The sequence below is a fragment of the Spermophilus citellus genome (genome assembly GCF_964194105.1).
Source record: "Spermophilus citellus genome assembly, chromosome: 12".
Classification (NCBI taxonomy): domain Eukaryota; kingdom Metazoa; phylum Chordata; class Mammalia; order Rodentia; family Sciuridae; genus Spermophilus; species Spermophilus citellus.
The window spans coordinates 12,707,207-12,714,173 of NC_138198.1; positions in this window are offsets into that span (position 1 = coordinate 12,707,207).

The window sequence follows — 6,967 nt, forward strand, 5'->3', positions numbered from 1 at the left end:
TTGGCTATGACACCAAAAGCACAGGCAACATTAGAAAACTATGTGCAACAAAGGAAACTAACAACTGAAAAGCAAACTGCAAAATGGAAGAAAATATTTGCAAATCCTTCATCTGATAAGGCATCAGTATCCAGAATTTATAAAGAACTCTTAAAACAAATAATCTGGTTTTTTTTTTGTTTTTTGTTTTTTGTACCTGGGATTGAACTCAGGGGCACTTGACCACTGAGCCACATCCCCAGCCCCATTTTGTATTTTATGTACTGACGGGGTCTCACTGAGTTGCTTAGTGCCTTGCTTTTGCTGAGGCTGGCCCAAAACTTGTGATCCTCCTGCGTCAGCCTCCCGAGCCACTGGAATTACAGGCATGTGCCACCAGGCCTGGCAAATAACCCGATTTTTAAATGGGCAAAGAACTTTTTGACTCAACATTTCTTCAAAAAATATACACAAGTAACTCTCAAGTATATGAAAAGATGTTCCATGTCACTAATCATTGAGGAAATGAAAATCAACCACAGTGCAATTACCTGATAACCATTAGCATGATCATTCTAAAAAATGAAAAGTGAACTAAATCTAAAATATAGAAATAACAAGTATTGGTGAGGATGTAGGAAATTGGAACCCTTGTGCCTTGCTGGTCAGAGTGTAAAATGGGCCACTATGGAAAACAGTATAGTATCTCATGGTGGCTTTCATTTGCACAGCCCTAATGAATAATAATTTTGAGCATCTTCTGCCATGTTTACTTGACATCTAGCTCTTCTTTTGATGAAGTACCAATTCACATATTTTACCTATTTTTAATTTCCCCCCTTCTGATTCTGAGTGTTGAAATTTTCTTGCTATATATAATTTGTCATATATGTGATCTGTTTTTTCCCATTGATGACTCATTTTTTCATTCTCTTGATAAATGTCTTTGTAAAATAGGAGTTTTAAATTTTGAGGAATCCAACTATTTCTTTTGTGGATCTTGAAGCAAAGAATTCTTTGCTTATTCCAAGATCACAAGATCTTTTTCCTTTCTTTCTTCTAAAAGTTGTGTAGTTTAGATTTTACATTTCAGTCTAAGCTTCTTTTTATTTATTTATTTATTTTGTTTTGTTATCGGGGCAAGGATAAGTTTGCTTCTTTCATGTGGACAAATAATTGGTTCAGCACAAACTGTTGGAGAGGTTGTTCTTTTTTGGTTGAGTTGCCCTTCTACCTTTGGCAAAAGCCTTCTGACCATTTATGTGTGGGTCTATGATAAATTCAACTCAGTTTTGTCTCAAATGTGAGGTATGTGGCTAGTTTCCTTCTTTCCTTCCTTTTTGTACACTATAGCATTGTTTTGTTGAACAGAACACAATACCATTTTTCCATACTTGCTTTTGCAATCAAAATCAATTGACTATATTTGTGAATGCCTATTTCTGGGATTCACAGTCTGTTCCATTGATTTATGTGTCTTATCATTTTGCCATACCACATCAATCACTGTGGCTTTGTAATAAGTTTTAATATCAGTGTAATCCTTCAATTCTCTTCTTTTCCAAGGTTGTTTGGCTATTCTATTGCTTTCGCCTTTCCATATAAATTTTTGAATCAACTTGTCCATATTTATTAAAAATTCTGATAGGATTTTTCATTGGAGTTGCATTAATTCTAAAGCTCAGTTTGGGAAAACCACCATTTTTTTGTAATATTGATTCTCCCAATCCATGAACATGGTGCATCCATTTGTTAAGTTTTTTATTTCTTTCATTGTTATTTGCCTTTTCTTTCTTTCTTTCTTTCTTTCTTTCTTTCTTTCTTTCTTTTTCTCTCTCTCTCTTTTTATTTTTTGGTGGTATTGGGATTAAACCAAGAGACACTTTACCACTGGCCTATGTCCTTAGCCCTATTTGTCTATCTACCTATTTATTTTATTTATTGGTAACTGGGGATTTAACCTAGGGGTGCTTTACCACTGTGCTACATCCTTACATTTTATTTTTTGAGATAGGGTTTAACTAAGTTGCTTAGGACTTTGCTAAAATTATTAAGGCTGGCTTTGAACTTGTAATTTTCCTGTCTCAGACTCCTGAGTTGCTGGGATTAAAGGTATGCACCACCATGCTCAGCTTATTTTTTATTTTGAGACAGAGTTTTGCTAAGTCACGTGGGCTGGCCTCAAACTTGTCATCCTCCTTCTTCAGCTGTTTGAGTTACTGAAGTACAGGCATGCACCACTGCATCCAGCTAGATTTTTTCTTTTCCTAAGCATTTGTAGTTTTCAGCATATATATCTTGCACATATTTTGCCAGATTTAAGTGTTTCTACATTGAAATGCTATCTCAATGATTTTGAAAACTTTAATTAAACAGATGAATATGAACAAAACATCACTGTACTATAACCCGTGTCAGCCTAGGTATGCCCTGGCAGATTGGTGAGCAGAATTACCAGGAATCCCTGGTATGTCATGAAAGCTGAGTAAGGGAACAGATGTTTACATGTTAAGTTCCATGGCTATTCAAAGAAAACTGACCTATCTGCTGAAATGAAGTTCTTACATAAGTACAGACTATGAATTCCATTAAGAGCAGGGCTCTGAATGAATACATTTGCCTTCATCATTAGATAAGAGTTCTAAGCAGGAGCATTTATTATTTCATGCTGGAACGAGTCCAGAAAAGATTGTGTTTTAAACATGATCTTAAAATAATTGTTTAACATAAAAATTACAATTTTACTTAACATTTTTACTCACATAAAACAATGGACTAAAAAACTGCTAATTAGGTAAAAGTTCACCTTAAAAAATAAGTTAACTATAACTTTCCAGGGACTATGACCACTGCCTTCAATTTGTATGACACGTTGGCTTTTTTTTTTTTTTAGAATTAAACATGCAGTGATGTGCACCCAGGAGTGCAATTAGGACAAGTTACCTGCACTTTTCCAAGAAGCATTCCTATATGGGCTTTAAGACTGAATATGTGCACAAGTTTCTGGAATGTTAAACAGTGTTGTCTCCTTGAAGAATAATACATTTTTTGAGAAGTCTTTGGATTGATATGCATTTGCATATCATAGTATTAATAATAAATAATAATCCCAAGAATTCTGAAGGAGATAAACTTACAAAATCATATTCAGATTTAAGTCAATATTTCTCTGGGTGGATATAACTCAGTTTTAGATAAAATAAAGTCACAAAACTCAGCTCTCTGGGAAAAAAAGGAGTGGCAATTTTATTATAGTTTTAAACTATGTTCTTGTATGAGAACAAATAATGTGATAAATAATGAAATTGGTGCAAGAAATTGGTGGGTATCTGGTATACATAAAGGGCCTGGAGAAACAGTGAATGAAACAAGCTACCACCACTCTAACTGCATTCACTGGAGGTCTTGGGAATTATTTTTATCTTACCTACTTTTAAAAGTTCTTCCTGAATATAATATGCTACAAAAAACTACTTCTGAGTGACAAGATAGAAGGAAAACCAAAACCAACATTTACAATGTTGATGTGGGTGTGTTATCACGTCATGTCATTTGAATGACCTGTGAAGGACCTAGGTATGCGGGGCCCACATCCTTGCTGAGTCCAGGAGAATGTGAGTTAGGACAGGTGAAAAGACTCAGCACTCACCACCATGACAATGCAGCCAGCGTGCAGTGCCCCAGGCCCCATGATGGTGACTGGGCAGTGGGCCCAGGACCTTGAGAGGACAGGCGGCATCTGGCACCTGGGGCTCCACCCCCAGTGGGCTCTAGCAGAGGCTCTGGCTGAGCCCACACCCCAACCCAGCGTCCCACCTTCACTTTGGTCCTTGCAGCTGCAGGTCCATGGAGTCACTCTCAGGCTGGTCAATCACTCTCAAACCTAGAGCTGGAATTCGGAGGCTGTTGGAGCCAAGGGTACCCCAAACTCCCCACACCATGTCCCTGGTGGCTCCTTGGCCCTGGTCCAGCACCCAGGAAAGCACGGGGCCTCCTTTCCAGGAGTGGAATCAACAAGCCCCTTGCTCATCACCCCCATCATTTCAGATTCTGTTTATATAATTAAAATATTATTATAGAATTTTAAAAACACACATTTCCAGTGCTGAATACTTATTAAAGAAGTCTCCAAGATGCCCTTGATTGATATCCTTACATCTATTACAGGCCCCGTCCCTCTCTCTGCTCTTAAGGAAACTCGAGTTCCTGGTGTTTTCATGGATGGTGTAGCTTAGATGTTTGTCACACACAGCCCCACCTTGCTCTTCCTGGCGCCCGTTGGCCATGGTTCTAGTGCATGAATCAGCCAACACACACCCCCATATTGCACCCTCTGAGCATGTGCAGGCCACTCTGTTGGGATGCTGAGTACCGAGTGCAGTAGTGCTCCCCGCACGTGGGTCCCCACAGGCCGTGTGAGGGCAGAGATGGATAAGCTCCTAAAGCAGGGGCTGGTGTTGGCTGGTGCAAGTGGCACTCACTAGTTCCACTCAGTTCCAGACACCCAGTCGCTACCAGTGGGCTACAATGCTACTGACTTCTCCACCTCCCGAGACAGTAAAAAAGGACAGGGAGCAGAGGGGTAGCCGAGGGTGGCTGGGTGGAGAGTGGTGTGGATCTACAGCCCTCCTGAGCTTGTCTCAGTCAGGATCCAGATGAGGTCTGCACACTTGCTTTAGTTGTGTCCCTCAGTCCCTTGTGACCTGGATTCTCTCTTTGGCATTGGCCTTTACACCAGCGTGCTGAACATCTGTCCTCGTCTCCTTCCAGGACACCTGAGATGACATCCTGCCACCGCACATACCTGGTACAATCAGCCTTGTGAATGACTGCATTTTTATTTCTGCTCTCAAAGACTGGACAACACACATGAATTGGGTGGCCAGACTGACCACAAACCAAGATGCGTACACACCCACAGCCCAGCAGAGGCTGCTGCAGCCCAGTGAGTGGGTCCTGAGCCTGGCAGGAGCGCAGCATCAGGCAAGGATCTCCAGGGATGGGTCTCTCTGCACCTCCTCAGGCAGCTCTTGCAGACCAAATGAGCAAAACCCAAAGAGAGCACCACACTTCTAGAGGTGAGACCCCGGCAAGAACTGACCAACATGATCAACCCTCCTGAGACAGATGCACACAAGGGATTCATGAGATGGGAGGGTGTAGCACCCAGCAATGGCCACCTTCCTTGAACCCCTTTGCTGAATAAGCTCGTGCCACTCACCTCCTGTGAGGTCAGTGAAATGATAAACCCTATGTTTAGATGAGGAAACTGAGGCACAGAGTGGTTAGGTACCACGGTCTGGGAGGACAGGCAACTGAACCCAGGCAGTCACCACTGTCCTCAAGCTGGCACTGCTCGCCACACCCAGCTCAGGAGGGTCAGTGCATATATTAGCTCCCTGGGGAATCTAGGGAGAAAAAGGTGGATTCGGGAGGCAGGGGAAAGAAGGTAGAGGGTGAGGGAGAGGGGCTGTGGTGAGGCGAGGGGAGCAGACACACAGGTTGGTGGATCAGCCATGGTCTGGGAGTCCCAGGGACAGGCACCTGGGGCCCATGTGAAGGACCAGCTTCCTGCATCGCCCCCTCCACGGTGTCTGCCTATCAGGAATGTGCCCCATGCCAAGCCTCCACTTGGGACCCGTATGAGTGCCAGAGTGGTAGGGAGCTCTGAACACAGCTGCAGTATGTGAAGAGCCCCACGGCCCCACTACCCTGCAGCGGCCAGACTCTGAGCTCAGCAACACGTTTCATCCTAGTGACACCTGGCCTGTCCGGCCTCTGCAGAAGACTGAATGTCCTGCTTTAGCTAAATATGATGTAAACAAGAGGGGGATCTTCTTATCCTTTCTTTCAAAATTCAAGGTGTACCTGGGGGAAGCCCATGAAGGATCATCCCCCTCCCTGCCCCCTGCCCTCCCGCCTCACGGGGAACCTCTATTTCCTCCTCTCACCCCTCGTGGAAGCCGTGAGTCCCTGACCATTCTAGCTGCCCCCTTTGCGAGCCTCCCTACCTCTGGCTCATGTCCCCTCCATGCCCCTGACTCTGAAGCCACTCAGGGCCTGGGGGGAGCTGGACGCCCCACAGGTGCTCGGGCCTCCTGCAGCAGAACCCCTGCACCGAGCCCTGCACCCACTCCGCTCTCTTCTCCCTGGGCAAGTCAGCCTTGCCAGCCAGGTTGGCAGTGGGGTGCAGCCAAGACAGGGGCATGGCTGCCGGTTTCCCTTTGCAAGGTGTCATCTGTGGTGCTTTTAGATGCACTGAGGCAGAAGGACAGAGGGACATACTGAGTCATTTGTGATGAGACTCAAGACACTTGAGGCAAGGTCAGGGCACCATGCACTGAAGCGAGGCATCCTGGGAGAAGGGACAGGCTCCAGGGGCACGGCTGGCTCCTCAGGGCATTTCCCACCCCGAGAGTGGAGAGCAAGTGGGATCGCTTAATGGGCTCAGAAGAGGGCACTTTAGCGAGAAAGGCTGCCCCTCCGATGTGAGCGTGGATAGAAGCCTCTAAATGGGACCCCTGTAGTTTTTTGTCTATAAAACCTGCAGCACATAAAAGCTTGAGAAACTCACAGGGGTTTCTGCAGCCGGTTCACAGGCTCGCGAGTCTGTGTGTGGTTTTGAGGCTCACACGGTTCTAGTCACCGGAACTTTAGAGATGCCAACTGGAAAATAAAAAAGAAAGAAAGCAACTTTGAGGGACTGATAAAGGAGTGTGATGAAAATGTGAGAAACGGAATTTGTCAGCTGTCAACGTGTCCAAAGGCTCGATTTAGGATGTTCAGAGAGAGAGAAAGAAAAAAAATAACACACAAAAAAAGAAAGCAGCATTTGGTGATTGGTCTTCAGCATGGAGGCGGGTCTGGTTTCCTCCTTTGCCACAGCAAGAGCTCCACACAGGAGCAGCCCCAGTCCCGCAGGAGTCACCTGCAGCCAGGCCCACACCTGCAGCCTGATGTCAGTCTTCTCTCAATGAGACACTTCAGT